Here is a 19,102-nt window from a genome sequence, read left to right as displayed (position 1 = left end):
AGCTCAAAGGAGTTTTTAAAAATTCATAGCTTCCTAACCATTGGCACTAAATAGTTGACGTGGCCAGCCACCTTTGGGGTAGAAGGGCAGTCCCGGGCTTGTTCTAAAATCTTAAATAAAAGAAGGGAGGCTATTACTGTTTGCTTTAATGCTTCAAACCTTTGAATGGAAGGAGAAGATAATTCACACCTAGGACTTCCTTAAGTTAGCAGAGTAACACGGCGTCTCTCTCTCTCTCTCTCTCTCTCTCTCTGCAATCTGGAGAAGGGGAATTCTCTGAATCATGATTTTTCTCTTTTCTTAGTACATGTTCGTCAGAGAGAGCCAGAATGGAATGGCTCCTATTCCAGAGGAAGCATGGGAGTTTGGGTAATTGTAATTTCAGTGTCTTCTTGCTAAGGCATGGAATTCCCTGGGAAAATGAAGACTCATTCAGAAAAAATATCACAAGTCAGCTGCATGAGGGATTTATGAATACTTGAAGGGCATACTAGGAAAGCCTCTCTTGCTTTGAACTAGGAGACAGACTGGGCTAATATGATTAAAACACGGAGGGTATTCTGTTAGGGGGAATCCTTTGGGGTTTTTGCTTTTGGTCGCACTGCGTAGCCCTTCAGCCGGCTAAGACTTCAGGAAAGCTGCATGGACGTTTTGCCTGGTGCATATTGCATTTCCTCTAGACTGGGCACGGGAATATTGCAAGCAAGTTCATTAATTGAGTGGTTACAGCCCAAAACATCAGCACAGGGGAATTTAGGGGAAGGAGAAGCTTCATTGAATATCTTGATTTTCTTAGCTTTTCTCAAGCCTCCTTATTTTCTTCTGGTTTCCCCACCCTCTCTGCTTCCTAAGCCTCCTCCACTTCGTTTGTAGGTATTAAGTGTGTTGAGGGGAGGGGTGTTATATAATTTTAGGAAGATTATTTGTTTGCGACTTACTTGGTTTTGGAGAATAGGCTGAAATTTCTCTTTTTTTTTACACTGGGCAGGAAACAATCTGCATCTGAAGTTTTTATTCATTATCAAATTAATTTAAATTAAGAATTAATTTAAAAACAATATTTGAAAACAAAAAATAATAACTGGCAAAAACTATGTACTTAAGGGGGAGGCCTATGTGGAAGCTGCAGCTTGGGACACAATTATTCCTGTCCTGTCCCCCACCATTTTGATTCAGGTTTATTCCTTTGAGGCCTTGTGGCATGGAGGCTGAATGTAGGCTCGCTGCCATGGTTCATTTTGGGGCATTCAAGAGTAATTTTAAGGTTGATCGTTAACCTTAATTGTGGCTCAGTTCCTATGGTGGTGGTGGGGGGAAACCACACATTTGATAGTAAGCAAAATATCTGCTCAAGGAATTTTCAACCAAGTTAAAATCTGAACCCCATAATCAATCCATAAAAGTTGATTATGAAAACTGGATTACACAGACTCATCAATGTTTGTCAAATATCGAGAGTGCCCAGTTTCAATTTACCTCCAGCTCTTACTTAATAAGCAGAAGTTTGGTGACATTCAAACAACAATCTAGAGCCAGTTCAAGATTTTTGACTTTGGCAAGAATATGTCCAGATGCCATGCACACGCACTCTCACGGTCCTATAAGAATTAGATAATTGACAATTTTGCGAGATTTTAATGGAGCTCCAGATATGGCAAATTGAAGCTGCCATTTCACTGCCTCTCCAAGGGAATATGTATGTTTCTTCCCGTTACTTTTATTAATACTTGTTCCTGTAAACACCTTTTAGAAAAGGAATATTTTTTAGTAGCTGGGAATATATATTAGATGAACGAATCCTTGGCCTAACACAATACTTTTATCACACTTATTTATCTTGTTTGCAAAATAAAGATTCGTCATTCAAAAGTTTAAAAATTGAATATTTTGGCCCAGCTTTAATAGTGATGATGCTAATATGTTCAGTCATAATAGGATTATTTTTGTATATATTTAACAGTTGGTTACATGTTCACAGATGTTAAATGTAAAAGGATCCCTAGTGCAATCCCTAGTGGTCCTTTATCTCTTATAGATGCGTTGTTGAGAATTTCTCCTCTAAACTTCCAAGATTAAAAACCATAAAAATAAGTGTCTCCTTCATTAGTCCTTGCTAATTACTTGACACTTGGTGTGCATATAAATGGATGTGTGTCATATTGTACATTATATTAGCTTAACTGATCCATTTGGGAGTACATCACCAAAATATTGCATTGATTTAGGTTAGGAAAAGTATAATCTTACATAGCATTTGTAGGCAAATTCAGAATTGGTTCCAGAAATCAAAGCTTTAAGAAACAGGTTTAGGAAATAGTAAAATTTCTTCTGCATATAGAGAAGCAGTAAGTGTGGAGTTAAATAAATTAGCATGCTTTTATAATGGATACCTGTGCATAGGTGTTTGTTATCATACATATAAGATAGGCATATATTTTAGATGTTTAAAAGTAGATTGAAAATGTGGGGGGCTTTATATCTGGAGCAAGCTGAAAATTATTGTTTATGTCCAATGCCTAGCTGAATTGTTGATGTGAATTTCCACACTATTGGCAGGGAACATTACTGGTAAATGGTAGGGCTGAAATTGGATTTTACCACAGTCCAAATAAAATTTGAACGTTTGTTTCATTAAGTTTGATTTGCTCCATCCCCTAGTGAATGTCAGAGTGTAGTTGAATTACTATAATATTAATTTGTCCCTTATATAGTGAGGTATTAAGATGTGTCTGTCCTATGATATGCTGTGATCTACTGTCACCCAAATCCCATTGCAGATGCATTGTAATTTTTTTTTAATTTGGAGATGGGGAGATTCACATGCCTACCACATGCTAGCTGAAGTCTGAAAGCTGCTTCAGATTCTGTCAAGATGTTGAGTTTCTCTAAGCTGTGTGTGCCTTCAAAATAGAAGTGCTTTCCTTCTGACAAAATGCAGATTTAACTCTTTCCAAAACCCGATTTTGAGTTGCTGTTCCGAAGTGTGTATGTAAAATTCAGCTGCTATTCTAGTCACAAAACTCTCACACACATTCTGCTTTAACAAAGGGAATGAAAGAGTACAGCAGAGTTTAGTCTATGAAGAGGACTCACAATTCCTTCCACACATGGCGCACACATTGATTTGGAAACTGATTATCTGTTGATGGAAGCCATATAAAAGGCAAACTTTGCCTTTGCTGGAGTCTTTTTTTTTTTAATGAAATGCATGCGCTGCATGCCCACACATAAACTGTCCCATGTTCAGTAGGTCTTTTTAATATTTCATTATGATCTCCAATATTTGGAAGACAATGATTTACAAAGATTGGTGGCAAAATACAACCAAATGCTGCCTCAAAGAGCCCAGACTGTCCTGTCACCTTCCCAGCCCCTCCAGGCTCTGCTGGCCTGATTAGCATCTGGATCTGTAAGTGGATCTCATAGATCAGTGGTCGCCAACCAGTAGGCTGGGGACCATCTGGTGGTCCGCGAAAAAATTTCAGTGGTCCGCAGAGAAATGTCATCCCCAAAGCAATTAATCCAGGCTGCGTGAGAACACAAGGCTGCGCCACCCTACATGCCCCACGAGAACACAAGGCTTGCGTCGCTTGCATTGCAAACGACATGAGGTAGTGAGGAGAGAGGGGAAAGGACAGAGGGGGGGAACTTGCCCCACTCACCCCATGCGCCTCGCCTGGCCATTGGGCTGCTCCTTTCGGCTTCTTTCTTCTTCTGCTTTTGGCTGCACGCAAGGAAACTAGCAAAAGTTTTTCTTTCTCTCCTCCAAACTCCACCAGAAATGAGTCTTTGGGACCCTGCAAGGCATCCTTGTTCCAAGAGGCTGCGCTGGTGTGACAAATCTCACAAAGACTCATTTCTAGTGGAGTTTGGGGGAGAAAAAAAAGACTTCTGCTGCTTTCCTCACATGAAGCCAAAGGTCTCTCTCTCCCCCCACCCCTCTTTCCCCCTGAGAACGGAGCTGGAGGCGGTATCCTGTGATCCCAAATAAAGAATGATCGATCGGTAGGAAAACGGGATGTGGAATTTTTCTGCAGACTTTTGGGGGGATTTTCCCAGGGTCTCTGGTCCGCGGGATTTAAAATTATGAGTTTGGTGGTCCCTGAGGTCCAAAAGGTTGGCGTCCCCTGTCATAGATATGATAGGCAATTGAAACTGTCTGTTTAGCTGGCAAGTAAGAAATTATCTTGGTTGCAGGTAGAAAGGAGTTGGGGAGAAGAAAGAGGTGAACATAAGGTGTATGCAGGTGGCATTAAGGGTTGAGCCACAACATTGTGGCTGACCTAAATCAAAGATAAAGAGAAACTACAAAGCCAACAAAGGCTTTTCCTGAGGCAGCAGAAGGGATAGAGATCACCCTCTTCCTGTCCAGCAGCTTGGTGCTTTACAATTGTTCTCATCCTCTTTAGAGGTGGGTAAAATGGGGGCCCAGATTGTTGGGGGCAATAGGCTGACTCAGTCAACTGCTTAGAGAGGACTGTAAAGCACTGTGAAGGGGGCATATAAGTCTAAATGCTATTGGTATTGTTGTATTAGTTTTCTGCTGCAAGCAGCTTTCTTTTGGTTCAAGCTACACTCCACTATGAATCACCTTGCCGAACCGGTTCTTTGTTCAGTGGATCCTGCAATTAGCACTGGACAGACTGTATTAATGTGGGCTGGTTTGTGGAGAGAGAGAATCAAAGCTTCTGTTAAATTGACTCACTCTGGTACCTGTGGTTTGAAGTTTGAAAGCAGGAAGAATCCTATGAAGTTTGGGGCAAACCCAAGCACAGTTTGCTTCCAAAAGGATAGAGCCTTCTTGAACTCAAAAAGCCCATATTTTAAAAGGAACTTGGAGGTAGGAGAATGATGTCAGCAAATTAAAAACATCCCTGGATAATAGGTATTCTTTCGTCGCCAGTCACATTGTTGCAGATGTAGTGTAGTTTTTTATTCTTGTTAATTGCTTCTTCAACCCTTTCAATGTTTTTTCCCTTATTTTTAATAGTCTCAGCCTAGCTAGGATCCTTTCTGATTCATTGCCCTAAACCTGGAAGTAGCTGGTGGATATTAGGCCCAGCCGGCCTACAGGAAATGTTTTACAAAGTGTTTTGGACATATTAATATAGCAGCATTGGTAATTCATTTAATCTCTGCTGTGGGGGAGGGGAAGGGCTATAAATTAAGAAGAAAAGCAAAACAAAGAAAAAACTGAAGACCAAATTAAATGGCAATTGGCGATTACAGATAGTCCTTACTTAACCAACCACAACCGGAACTATCAACTCTATCACTAAGTGACATGGTCATTAAGCAGAACATCACATGACTATGACTAGAATCACAACTTCACTTCTAACATCCATGATTGCTAAGTGAGACGCCATGTGACCACAACTGGCAACTTCCTGTCGGCTTTTCTATTGAGTTTGCTTTTGGAAGCCAGCTGTGTGAATAACAAATGGCAATCACACGACCATGGAACACTGTAACTATTGTATACTGGTTGCAAAAGTGCCCCAATTGTGACCACATGATTGCTAGGATACCGCGATGGCTGCAAGTTTGAGGACCAGTCATAAATCTCCTTGTTTAACACCACTGTAACTTTGAACAGTTGCTGAATGAGGCAGTCATTCAGTCAAGCAAGGACTGCCTTTATTCATCTATACCTCATTCCTTTTTTTTTATACGAAATGTGTGTGTGTGAGTTAATTGCAGGAAGTATATATAATCAGACTAATTTGATAAGATTTGTATCTTCATTGCTTGCACACATTCACAGAGATATGAAAAGTGAAGTGCTACCATTTTTAAAAAACCTAAGTGGATCCTTAAAACAAACTTAAACTTTGCAGACTCCATTTCATCCTTTCACCTCCCCCAAATGTGTCCTGCATGCTCCCACTTGGAATGCAGCTCTTGAACTGTGGCTCTTAGGTTGATGAAATTTGTAATGTCCTGACATCCAGCCACTCCACTGAGGCTGTTTGATTCGTGCATGTGCAAATATATGCCCTCAGCAATCCACCTGCTCAAACAACATTTTCCACATTGTTTTATAATACAGTTCTTATATAAATATATATTCAAGTATTTTACAGATTTGGGACATGCTGTATATATTCATATACTTTGATGGGTACTCATGCATATGCTTACATGCATAAATACATGGAGTTTTTTAAATCTCTGCTTTCATTTTAACTCATGGAACTTTAATAGACCAAATTCAATACCTTTCCTAGCAGTGATAAGCAAACTTTAATTGAAAGATTTGGTGAGTACTTTATCGGGACTATATTTTTTTATAGCTTCCATTTTGGCATCTGTGGGGTCATTTTATTCACATCTAGTATTTACTGAAATGGATAAAATTGACTTGGATCCCAGAAATAGGAACACATGGTGATGATGATACATTGTTTTAACTAGAAACATCCTGTGGTTTAATAAATGGTTTCACATGTGAACATGTGTGTGCATACAAACATTCAACCTTCCTTGGTTTGAAATTATATGATGGTGAGAGAAATTTGCCAAGATGCACCGTGGCCATAAGAGCAACCCAAGTCAGCTAATAGCACCAGGCAATGTTTCCCAACATTAAAAATTGACTGAATTCTCTTGACTTCATGCTTTTTTCATATTAGTTCAGAAGAACAAGAAAGAAAAAGGTATACAAAAGGAATGAGAGAAAAACTACTAAACCAGAGAGGAATTATTATCAAGGAATGTCAGAAAATCAGGAGCCTAGTAGCACTTTTTCTGATTTTGATTGATTGATTGGTTGGTTGGATTTGTTAAAGGAGCCCAACGGAACAAGACAGATACATTCAGGCTCGGATTTTATTTCTGGAACTTATAATATTTCTAGGTTCTTTTATGGTTGAGATTGCAGATAAAGTTTCTTATACATGAACATGTGTGTCTACTGAGAATATGATTAGACAAGGAAGGGTCAATAGTTACTGATACTACTGATAGTAGTCAGACAACAGACAGTAATCAGGACTACTGATAGATAGTCCTCAACTTACAACCATTTGTTTAGCTACCATTGGAAGTTATGATGACACTGAAAAAAGTGACTTACAACCATACTTATCACTGTTGTTGCATCCTCTCTGTCACATGGGTGTGATCTGATTACTTGGCAACTGGCTTGCACTTATGACAATTACAGCATCTTGAAGTCATACGAATGCGATCAGGAACTTGGCAACAAGCTTGCACTTATGACAGTTGCAGCGTTCTGCAGTCATATGATCGCAATTTGTGACTTTCCCATCCAGCTTCCAACAAGCCAAGTCAATGGGGAAGCCTGCAGGAGATTGGAGGCTGCAATAGTGTGATGTCTTGCTTAATGACATGGCAAAAAAGATGATAAAATTTAGTGTGGTTACATGATGTCTCATTTAACAACTGCACCATGTAACAATGAATTTTCCACTCCCAATTGTGATTGTAAATAGAGGATTACCTGTGCTGCTTTCCAGAATTGCTTCAGAGTTTTCATTGGCTTAGCTTGTTTCTTGTTGTGCAGATGTGTGTTTGAAAGAAAACCTTCAGCAGAGAAAGTCTGCTAATTTCAGATGCAAATAACCGGAAGCATTTGTTGAATTCAATGCATAGTAGAGTTTATTGTTGCTACCTATACACAAAAATCTAGTCAACTAACAAGCTAAACTAAATTAGCTGTAGCTAAGGTTCAACAGAATTCACTGGACCTGGGTCTCTTGTAGTAACACAGTGACTCTAAACTTATGACACATTTAACTCTCCCTTCCAGCTCAGCCTGCTTTCTCTTCTAACTATTTCTGTTTATCCCAGTCCAATTTTCTTTTTTTCTTTTAAGACATCCATGGTTGCAGGTCTAGCTGTCTTGAATTACTTCTCCCCAACAATGAAAAATTAACCCCCATCACTTTAGTTGTGAAGTCAATGTTTCCCTATATTATTTCATGTATAAGGTTTTGTATTTTGTTCATGCGTGAAGAAGACTAGATATAAATATGTATACCAGCTATCTATTTAATAAATTAATATGCTACTTAATATTAGTAACATCTAATATTAATATTTAACATACCGGTTATTACCAGACATATGTGTCTTTTTGTAAAAAGAGTTCTAGTATATGAAGAAAGTCTACTTTTTGTTATTTGTTAATAAATAACATGAGATATGGTATGAACAGATCTTTGATTGAATTACTAGAGCAGATGATTAGTTACTGAAATGGCTAGTACTTGTCTTGATGAAAGGGAAAGTCATTTTATTTCTTTTATTTCTTTATTTCTTTTTTCTTTATTTTTCCCTCCTACCATTCTTTTCCTCTGCACATTTTATTTTTCCTTTTCCTTTTTAATATTTTTCTTAGTTTACGTTAGTTTTTTATTTTTGTATTTTTAAACTTTAATAACAATTATTATTTAAAATAATGAACAAAATTGAATTTTTCTCCGCACTGGGCCATGTACATCTGGCATAAATTTTATCCACAATAAGATTCAAGGTAATTCTCAGTTTAGCTCCTTTCATTTTAGAAAGCATTGATACCTGGAATCCTTACTTTGTTCCCTCATCCCAGCTGTAGAATATAGTCCTTGGGGAAAATGCATTTTGTATACATTCAAAACTATTATTGATCCTTCACCAACATATCCAAGTTCTGTGTCCATAGATCAAGTATATCATTTCATAATCTACCAAGTATTGATATCATTTCTGTGTTTGTATGAACTTTGTGCTTCCTACTGAGATGTTCAGTGGCTTTTGATGATCCACAATAGTCGAGTTGAAATCTTGAAGCATGATACTTATTATGTTTGGCCACATCTGGCACACTGGAAGAGAAAACAAAAATCTGTGTATAAGTTCTTTTTTTCCTCTTTAATTTTTATTGAGCTACAGGGTTTGGAATACTGCATTAAAATTCTGTGAGTAGAAAAAATAATAATAATTCTTCTGAAGACAGGAGAATAATGCAAACATTTTGACAGACTAGGCCAATAGAGGTAAAGAAAAGATAACACTTATAAATCGTATTTGTAGACGAGTTTGAGGAAAGGGTTCTGCTATGCAGATGTCCCTTTCTCTACTCATTAAACTAGAACCCTCATGAACTTCGTTGGTTTGGGGAAACTGTTTATGCCATTCACTGTAAACATGTGGAATAGGAATTTGCTGTTTATGAATCCAAGGTACCTATTTGGTGAAGTAGGTTAAATGACACAGTCTTAGGCACTTTTCTATACAAGTATTTCTCCACCCACAACCATAATTGAGCCCAAAATTTCTGTTGCTAAGTGAGACAGTTGTTAAATGAGCTTTGTCCCCATTTTGCGACCTTTCTTGCCACAGCTGTTAAGTGAATCACTGCAGCTGTTAAAGTAGTCACACGGTTCTTAAGTGAATCTGGCTTCCCCATTGACTTTGCTGGTCAGAAGGTTGCAAAAGTGTGATCGCATGACACTACAACCGTCATAAATATGAACCGGTTGCCGAGCATCTGAATTTTAATCACATGATCATGGGGGATACTGCAAGTAGTGGTAAGTGTGAAAAACGACCGTAAGTCACTTATTCCATTGCCACTGTTAACTTCAAATGGTCTCTAAACAAATGTTGTTTGTTATTGTAAGTCGGGGACTGCCTATACAGTCCTTTTGGCTGAACATCTGGCATCATAAAAACGTCTTGCCTCACTTTTGCAAGATTTCTGGAAAGAAAGTCATCATAGCAAATTCAGGAAATTGGACCTCTGGCAAAATGCAACAGAAAATGGCTGCCAGTGTAGCCCAGAGGAATGTCCCAGTTCGCTTGGAAGTCCCCCTCCCGGTTATGTCCTAGCCTGGGCTTTTCTTTGCCAGGTGTCTCACTGACTCAGAGAACAACTCTAGCTGGCTCCCAGCTCCTCCATCTCCAGGGAGCTTCTGCCAGAACTGAGCCACCTTCTTGCTCTATCTGAGATGGACATCCATTACTGATGGAATTTGCACTGAATCAGCAGGTTCTAGTCCAAGCCTCTCGATGATCTTGGAGCAGATCCTGCCAGAATGTAATCTCTGGCCCTAAGGGATCAGCTACAAACAATGAGGCAATCCTTGGCAGAGAAGACAGTCTGGAGAGCAAATCCGGGCAGTGGCTCCAATGGTTAGAGTGATGCTTAGAGAACCATAAGAAAAAGAAGAATTAATTAGAGAGGGGCGGCTGTGTTGGAACCTCAGATAAATGGAGATAAAGTAGAGAAGGTTTATAAACCCAGCTCAAAGAGGGTGGATAGAAAAGAAGCTATGAAGTTGACCAGATCAGGTTTGAGCGGTGAAGCAATTATTTCTTGTTTTAGTATGCTGCACCAATAAAATGTTTCAAATCTACAGGAACCGAGATTTGTTCCTTGTTTCATTTTCCAGTGCTGCCTCTTCTCCCTCCATTCATTCCCATTACTTTCAAAGTGCTGCTCCCACTGCCTTGCCTGGCTTTGGACTTTGCCTAACTTTTTAATTGTCAAGCGCTGGCACAAGGTATGAAAACCTGTGGGACATTCTTTGGTGTTATTTTCAGCTGCCTTCTAGGGGTTTCTGCTTTTAAGCAGTGAAAAGGGGCTAATCCCCTTTGCCTCCTGCAGAGCCAGCATAAATACTTAACATGACACTAGTCTTCTAGTGCTTTCTGGATTTCAACACCCTTCCCCAACCAAGATTCTGGCTAGGAGATTGGGACATTAAATCCAACCCATTTAGAAGCCCCATATTTTGGGAAGTCTGTTTCATATCCAGCATCTGATGCCTCCACTACTCAATAGTAATTAATGAAATTGTGCAATATTTATGCAACACGTTTTGTAGGACTCAAAGGCAGTTTTGCTGCTATGACATTCATTGTTATTTGTCATTGAAATCTGTTCAGATTAAAATCATCCTTTAAACCGACTAAATCAATTTTTAAAAACTATGTCAATTCCAAAACATCTGCATAGCTGGTAGATTCACAAGATGAAGGAAGTATGATTTAGAAACTGGTGGTGTTCATTAATTAAACTATATTTTTCATACTTACAACAGAGTACACTCTGCTTGCCCAAGACATTTGCTGCTGAAGGCAAAGTAGGAAACAATCTTTCTGTCCGTCTCCAGTCCAGATACATATGGCACTAAAGAAAAAGGAAAAGAAAAAAGACAGCACTAGTAAATTAAATATCTGACAGTTTGCTTCCCTTTTGTTATTCTCAGAAAAAGCAGCTGCCTGAAGCCACTGTCTCAATTTGACCAGTGGTCGTCAACCCAGTCCTGAAAATTTTAATCAGAACCAGAGTAAGTGTAGTCCCTCAATGAGCAGCTCCCGTAATTATAACTTGCCTTTACAGATTAAACAATGGAAGTTTTAATTACCCAAATTGTAATTAGGCTACTCGCATATAAACTTTTTAGCAACGATGGCATTGGTCAATCAAATCTAGTACTTTGTACTGTATGTGTGCAGGGGGAAGTCCTTTTGCACTTTAAATTGTACCCGGGTTATATGTGTGATTGTTCTACTAATGAGCAGCGAACACAATTGGGTAATCTTAGGAGCAACTAAAATGTCCCATTCTGGAGAACAGCATTTGGAGTTGTTAAAATGAACTCACAATTAGCATATTGATGAGTACTTTTTCATTAAGCCATAACAAAAATGAAATAATGTCTCTCTCTGCCTTGCCCTCCAGCATAATCCTAATACACCATCAACTATACAGGCTATTTCACGAAGTTTCAATAGCCCTGCCTCCCTAGACATAGAGGCCTGAGGTATATTTAGGGATTTAAGAGTCCCAAAGAAAAAGAGAGAGCTGGGAGATGGGATCCTTGGAAAGGGGAGCCAAATAGTAAGAAAAACCAGATGGTTGAAAAACAGCAAGTTAATCCATCAATAAACCCTCTGGCTAAATCACCCCTTGCATTGGGAGAGAAGTGGGCACGGAGCTCCTCTAGCCTAGCAACTCTCATCATTCCTTCGACGTTGAAAATCGGGCTGGAGATGCATGCGCTGGGGAAGTTGTGCCCCTCCAGTGCACGCAGCTCTGTAGTTTCTAATATTCCTCCCACTGGCCCTGAGGGTTAAAGTTGGATGGGAACTGGAGTCCAACAGTCTCTGGGCGGTTGGTCTGGTAAGTCTAGAAAGGCCAATGATAGGAAGATGTGGAATGAGACGGCAAATTGTTTGGGGACCTGCATGTTCTGAGGAGTTAATTAGAGTTAATTATACTAAAGGACGCAGTGGCTCAAGTGGCTAAGACGCTGAGCTTGGCGATCAGAAAGGTCAGCAGTTCGGCGGTTTGCACCCATAGCACCACGTAATGGAGGGAGCTCCCGTTACTTGTCCCAGCATCTGCCAGCCTAACAGTTCGAAAACATGTAAAAATGCAAGTAGAAAAATAGGGACCCCTTTGGTGGGAAGGTAAACAGTGTCCATGTGCCTTTGGCATTTAGTCATGCCAGCCACATGACCACAGAGACGTCTTCGGACAGTGTTGGCTCTTTGGCTTTGAAATGGAGATGAGCGCCACTCCCTAGAGCCAGAAACGACTAGCACGGATGTGCGAGGAGAATCTTTACCTTTATACTAATTAGCTTGTAAATGAATCTCAGATTTTTTTTATGAAATTCTAACCATATATATATAGTATTGCAATACCTTTGCTGCATCTGACTAAGCTAGGAGCTTATCAGCTGCTGCTGCTGCTTCCTATGGCTTTGCAGCTTTTCTTCTCTACATATGTATGTTCCAACACATCCAGCCACTGGTCCCCACTTGCATATCTTGTTTGAGGAAGTTGTATGAGGCATTATTCCTTTGTGTGTGAAATGGCTGCCTCCAAATTAAGTTGAAATAATGGCCACTCCCAAGCAGGACTAGTAGTGTTCCGTCATCTTTCATATTTATGAAATTTAATGAGAATAAGTTCAGAACTTCTTATATTCCCACCATTTCTGACTTTGTTGCATGAAATCTATTAAAGAGGATAATATGGGATAGCTCTGTAGTCTTTGGCTTATGACTACAATTGAGCCTAAAATTTCTGTTGCTAAGGGAGACTAAGTGAGTTTTGCCCCATTTTACGGCCTTTCTTGTAACAGCTGTTAAATGAATCACTGCCATTATTAAGCTATGGTTTCCCCACTGATTTTGCCTGTCAGGAGGTCGCACAAGGTGACCCGGGGACTCTGCAACCATTATAAATATGAGTCAATTGCTAAGCATCTGAATTTTTATCATGTGTCCATGGGGAAGCTGCAACGGATATATGTGGGGAAAATGGTCATAATGATCACTTTTTTCAGTGCTGCTGTAACTTTGGTCACTAAATGAACTATTGTAAGTCAAGGACTACCCGCAGTGCTTTTCAATTGCTAACACAGGTTTTCTCCATCTGGAAACTGTTTTGAGTTTTGCACTTCACAAAGTTCTCCAGGCTTTGTGGAAGCCAGGTCAATAATTTTTTGAATCTTTCCAACATTACAACTGCCCCAGTTTCTGGCTGTTCCTTTATGCATGTTCTTAAAACATAAATAAAGAAAACAGAGTGGAGGTACTTTTTTTAGAATAGTGGAGCCACTCTGGAAATTGCTACCTGTCTAAATATACTTAATTTTCTCAGAGTAGTTTTGAAGAATGGCTTGGCAACGCTGAAAGCAGAAGTTGTGCTGCTTCACTTTTACTCCATCACGAAAGTAGCTTTGGGTTTGTTTGTTTTTTTTTCCCAAACAAAGCCCTATTTTCTTTCAGCAAAGAACAAATAAATAGATAGATGCCAAAAACTTCAGTACGTTAATAAGCAAAGCTAGACTCTCTCCTCAGCCAAGAGACACACAATGAGCTTTATCGGCTGCAACCTCAAAAGCAATCCTAATTGTTTTTAGCGGTGGGTGGAAATCCCAAGGCATCCTAGTCCCTGGTGTGTCATATAAATCAAGTGTAATCATGAACAGTAACTGTTGGCTGGTTAGCAATGTATGGTATCTACGAGCTAAACTGGGATTGTTGTTTGTAAGACTCTACGTGTGGTTTTATACCAGAGTGGTGAGGCCTCCATCCTCCTTTTTAAGGTGTTCATTTGATGTATGGGAGAGGGAGGGGGATGAGTGTGCACATTTTATTAATTATGGCTTTTGGAAGAATTGTGTCCTTCACAACTCCTTTGAATAAATACAGGTGGATACTTCTTTTGCATGGCCCCATAAAACTATGCAATAAATGCACAGGAGGAGAGAGACTTCTGGCCTGGAGTCATCCCAGCCTTTATTATTAGTTTGAGCTTCTACTTCCACAGATAAAGAGCTGATAGAGTTTCTTCAGCCCAGGCTCGGTACTCCCCCTCACTGCCAATGCACTACAGCTATAATCTCATTCTGTTAATCGCCCACCCCTTCCTTCCAAGTGGCCACTTCAGCACTTTCCTGCCTAGCAAAGCCAGAGCACATTCCCAGCCTTCATCAGACCATTCAGAGCCCCTGACAGCCACGAATACCTGACGCCGACACCTTCTCGCTCTGTATCGATCCTCTCTCCTTTCCAATCAGTGCTGCCAGGGTGATGGATCAGAGAGGCTGTGGCCTTGTGCAGCCTCTTCCCCACCCCCTCCCCCGCCTTTCTCCACTGATGCAACCACAACGTGTGGGAACTAGGAGGAACACCTGATTCCTCCATGGTAGTCTCACACAGAAATTAAGCTGGGCCTACAACGGCCTAGCTGTGCCAGGACAGTTCCATGCTCTGCTTCATGTTGCTTTCTTTCTCTTGGCAGTAGGCTTCTCTTCAACTGACATTTAATGTCAATGTGACTTCTAGCACAGGGTTCCCCAGCTCCCGGTCCATGGACTGGCAACGGGCCACGGCATGCCAGAAATCGGGCCACGCAAACAAACGAAGCCCCGTGCAGGCAGCTTGTGAAACCACACCCTCTCCCGGCCGCGGAAACGCCTCTCTCCATGCAATCGGTTCCTGGTGCCCAAAAGGTTGAGGGACGCTGCTGTAGTAAATCTGACGAGGACTTTGATCCAGGCCTTCCCAATGAGTTATGGTGGCGAATGGTTGGGGGTGGTTGAAGCCAGGATTTGTAATGTTTGCTGCGCTGTTTCTCTTCTTTTCATTTTGGTGCTTAAACACAGGCAAAGATTAATAACTGGATATGCAGAAGGACTGGGAAATTAATTTGCTCAAAATATTTTTTTTAAAAAAATCTGCAATGTGCCGTGCATTTGGGATTCAATAGAACTTTAATGAGGCCATGGTGAGCTACATATCCCTGCTGAAGCAGGATAGAATTTATGGTGGAGATTGGTGGCCACAGGCCACTCCAGACAGCTGGTTCTTGTGACTAGACCACAGAAATTGAGGTTTTTGTATTGAGCTTATGAGTCAAGTGTATTTAGTATTTAGTATTTATTTGATTTGTCAGTCGCTTACAAGATACAGGTATAAGAATAAATATAGTTTTGAATACATGAGATAGATACTTATAAGAAAAATAAAAAACAATAGGACAGGGACGGAAGGCACCATTGGTGTGCTTATGCATGCCCCCTACAGGCCTCTTAGGAAGGGGGTGAGGTCAATAGTAGAAAGTCTAAGATTAAAGTTTTGGGGGGTTTGGGGAAGAAACCACAAAGTCAGGTAGAGTATTCCAAACATTGACCATTCTGTTGCTGAAGTCATATTTTCTGCAGTCAAGTTTGGTGCAGTTAACCTTGAGTTTGTATCTATTGTGTGCTCTTGTATTGTTATGATGGAAGCTGAAGTATTCATTTGCAGGTAGGACATTGCAATGTATGATTTTATATACTATATTTAGATATTTAGATTTAGAACCCCATTCCTTAATAAGCATCTTTGGAATTCCTCTCTACTGCTCTTAAATATTAAGAATCTTCAGCACAGCAAGTTTTAATCGCATTCATTGAGTGGGTTTCCGTCTCCTTAGCTTTGAATACCACATAAAGGACTAGAAAAATATTACTACTTAGAATAAACAGCTAAAGAGTGTTGATTTTTGAAAGTTGAAAGTGGACTAAATGTTCAGATGGATTTGGAATAAAACATTTGAAATTAATTATAAAAGTCTTTCCCATGGGAAACTGTCATTGTTTGAGTTCCTTGGAAAAAAAACCCCAACATGACAGGAAGGGATTGTGAAGACACTGGACAGAACTAGAAGATACTAAAGATTAAGTTAAAGGAGAAGAGTACTTAAATTCGACTTGTTAATAAAGAGTAGAGCAAAATGTTTTTAACAGTGGATGTTTTGAAGAATATTTTTAAACAACGGATTTGGGAATTAATTTTAAGAATGTCTGACATCGTAAATAGATGGTGTATTGTAATGATATCTCAGAAGAATAAGCTAAACTAAGTAAGTTTGAAATGGATTTGAATGTGGATTTAAGTATAACAAATTATAAGAACAATATGGAAAAAGATACATAACAAGCAAAACTGGTTGGTGTCTTAATGCTTAATAAAGACATACAAATATCAAACCAGAAGAGTGATTTGGATAATCTTTTTTTTTTTTTTTTTACTGAATGTACAGAAGAGATCTGATATGTTTTGAAGGATTTTCTGAGAAAGGACAAAAAATAAAATAAAAAGAAATCAAGTTCTAGGACAGGCCTGTAAACTGGTGGCCCGTGGGCCAAATACGTCACATGTAGGACATACCCACCACAGCTCCACAAAGGCAAAAAGCATCAAGATACATCATGATCCGGCCTGTGACGTGATCAAGTTTGACACCTGTGTTCTAGGACATTATTTGAAGGGGTTAAAAACCAGGATTGTTAAAAGTACGGGCGGGTAGGGGGGAATATAGAGTTGGCTTATTTGTTCCAGGTTAAAATAAATACCAGTATATAATAATCTCTGATAATTCTTAATGAACTTTTGCTGATAAGGAAAAAATGATGAGGCTTTTGGGTTTTGTTTGCAGTTGAGACATGGGGAAATGAGAAGAAAAGAGCACTCGTATTTTTAAGAGATGGTACTATGTTACTAAAATTGGTTGTGATGGAGGAAGTTGCTTTTTAACCTTTTTTCTTTTCCACATTTTCTATTTTTTATTTTTTTATATCCTATAGTTTTTATTTTCTCTAATCTCTAATAAAATATATGTGTGTTTGTGTACACACACACACACACAAGCAGAATCAGGCTGCTTTTTAAGACGAAAACTCAACCACAGAATGTACATTTCATCAGCCACCCACCTCTCTTACACACACACCCAATTGCATCCGATGTCAACGTAATTCTTTTCTCTCCTGTTTTTATCTGTTGAAATCAATGGCCTGATAAATGAGAATGCATAAGGGAAGACCTCAAATAATGAAATATCTCTTGGGATTATATTTTAAATGATTAACTTTACTGCCTTGAATGAAAACGGAGCAATCCAGCGAATCATTTCAAATACAAATCTATATTTTGGATGCGCTGTCTCCATGGGTGGGGCCCGGATTGTGGTCCCTGTTCCCTCCCGTTAGCAAAGAACCCAGGCAGCATTCATGTTATTCCACTTATTTTGCACAAGGTATATACAACAGGAAAGGCTGAATCCTTAATAATCAAAATATCTTTGTACAGCTGTTTTGGTTTCCCTCTGTCCCTTTTTATGGAAAGACACCAGCCAGAATAAGCAATGGAAAGCACCGGAAGTTTATAAATGCCCCCGATCCCACCTGCCCCCTTCTTCAAAAAGGCAACCAGCTTATACAAAAAAAGTTCACCTGGAATCAACCTTATAACCTAGGGACCATGCATGAAGTGCAACAATGACTTAAGAAACAGGGTGGGGTGTTGAGGAGAGTCACTTTGAATTTTCAGGCCTTTCTTTAATAAACTTTTTAGGTGGGTATATTTTTGCAACCCTTGAATAGATGTTCACTCTTCTGCTTCTAAGGAATATTGATCTGAAGAGAGGTGGTACGCTTAGCATTTGCTGTAGTTGTTTGTTTTGAGTGTTTGTTGTTTTATGAAGAGATAGATCTCTGCATTCTTTGTGTATCCTGCGCAAGGACAAACGGTGTAGGGATTTTTAGGAGTAATGTAACAAGAGAGCTCATCCGTCTCTTGACGGACAGAAGATATACACCTTTTCTGCCACTGAATCAAACACTGGCTCAGTCATTGCTCTCCATGCTCCTGATGGGATGCCTGTTTTTTTTTTAATTAATGTCTGTTCCTTTACTCCTTTATCAACAACAACAATGAAACTACTGTTTTAAGGGGCAAAATTGCTTGGGTGATTTAATGTGAGAGGGCATCTAAAGGGGCTACTTTTGCACTAATGGTAGGAAAGAGTCTTCCAGGTTAATCTTAATGCACCAAACTGGTTAGATCCAGGTGACCTTATGAATTCTTCTAGATTACTTTATCATGACCCGGGCTGAAAGGACCAACCCTGGATTCATAATAGCTTATAGCTAATATTTTTTCACCGTCATCCAGCATCTCTCAAATAGACAGGTATCTCTACAAATCAGATTAAAAATTAAATAAACAAATAACTGTCTCTTAGAGATCTTTTATATACCATACTGCCAGTTGTCCATTCAGTCTGAAGATGGACGTGCAAAGATGGCTCGATGGGCAGGCAGACTGGGAGATGAAACAAGGGACGAGGACAACCCAGGAGGTTTGCTGCTGTCTACGGGCAGCAAATGTTTCTTTTCTTGGCATTCAGTTTGCAAACTACCCAAGGTCAGTGAAATTGTTTTAGTATCTGAAGCAGAACAGCCCTCCACAGCCTCTTCTTGCTTCCTTCCTATAAAGGGCGATTGTGATCATGTCATTTACTTCCCTTTTCATGGCGCCTGCCTTGAAGTGTTTAAGAAGGAATCCTTCTCTGGAGATCCATCACTTAATAGGTGAACTCCTAATTGTAGGTGAAAGATCTCAAGCTTTCTTAAGGCTTTGGCGTTCTCTCTTTCCCCAAGGAAAAAGCAATAGTAAACCAGAGATACCATTTGAAGAAAGAGTGGGATTCCCGGATGTTGTCTGAAATGGGTCTGAGGAGAGATGAAAAACTTCAAGAACCAGAGGAAATGATTTTTGCTCCTTCTTGACTTTATCTCTTTGT

At 39.6% G+C, this 19,102-nt stretch overlaps 1 protein-coding gene across 15 annotated transcripts in view; it reads left to right on the top strand.

Annotated features, from left to right (window-relative positions):
* RBFOX3 (RNA binding fox-1 homolog 3) overlaps window positions 1-19,102 on the top strand; it is a 460,885-nt gene that overhangs the window by 392,204 nt on the left and 49,579 nt on the right. The window lies entirely within an intron of this gene.

The sequence above is a fragment of the Pseudonaja textilis genome, chromosome 2 (genome assembly GCF_049901715.1).
Source record: "Pseudonaja textilis isolate UNSWEBS1 chromosome 2, rPseTex1.2, whole genome shotgun sequence".
In the NCBI taxonomy this organism is placed as follows: Eukaryota; Metazoa; Chordata; class Lepidosauria; order Squamata; family Elapidae; genus Pseudonaja; species Pseudonaja textilis.
The sequence above is the reverse complement of the archived record's forward strand: the minus strand, read 5'-3'. Positions and strand labels throughout refer to the sequence as shown.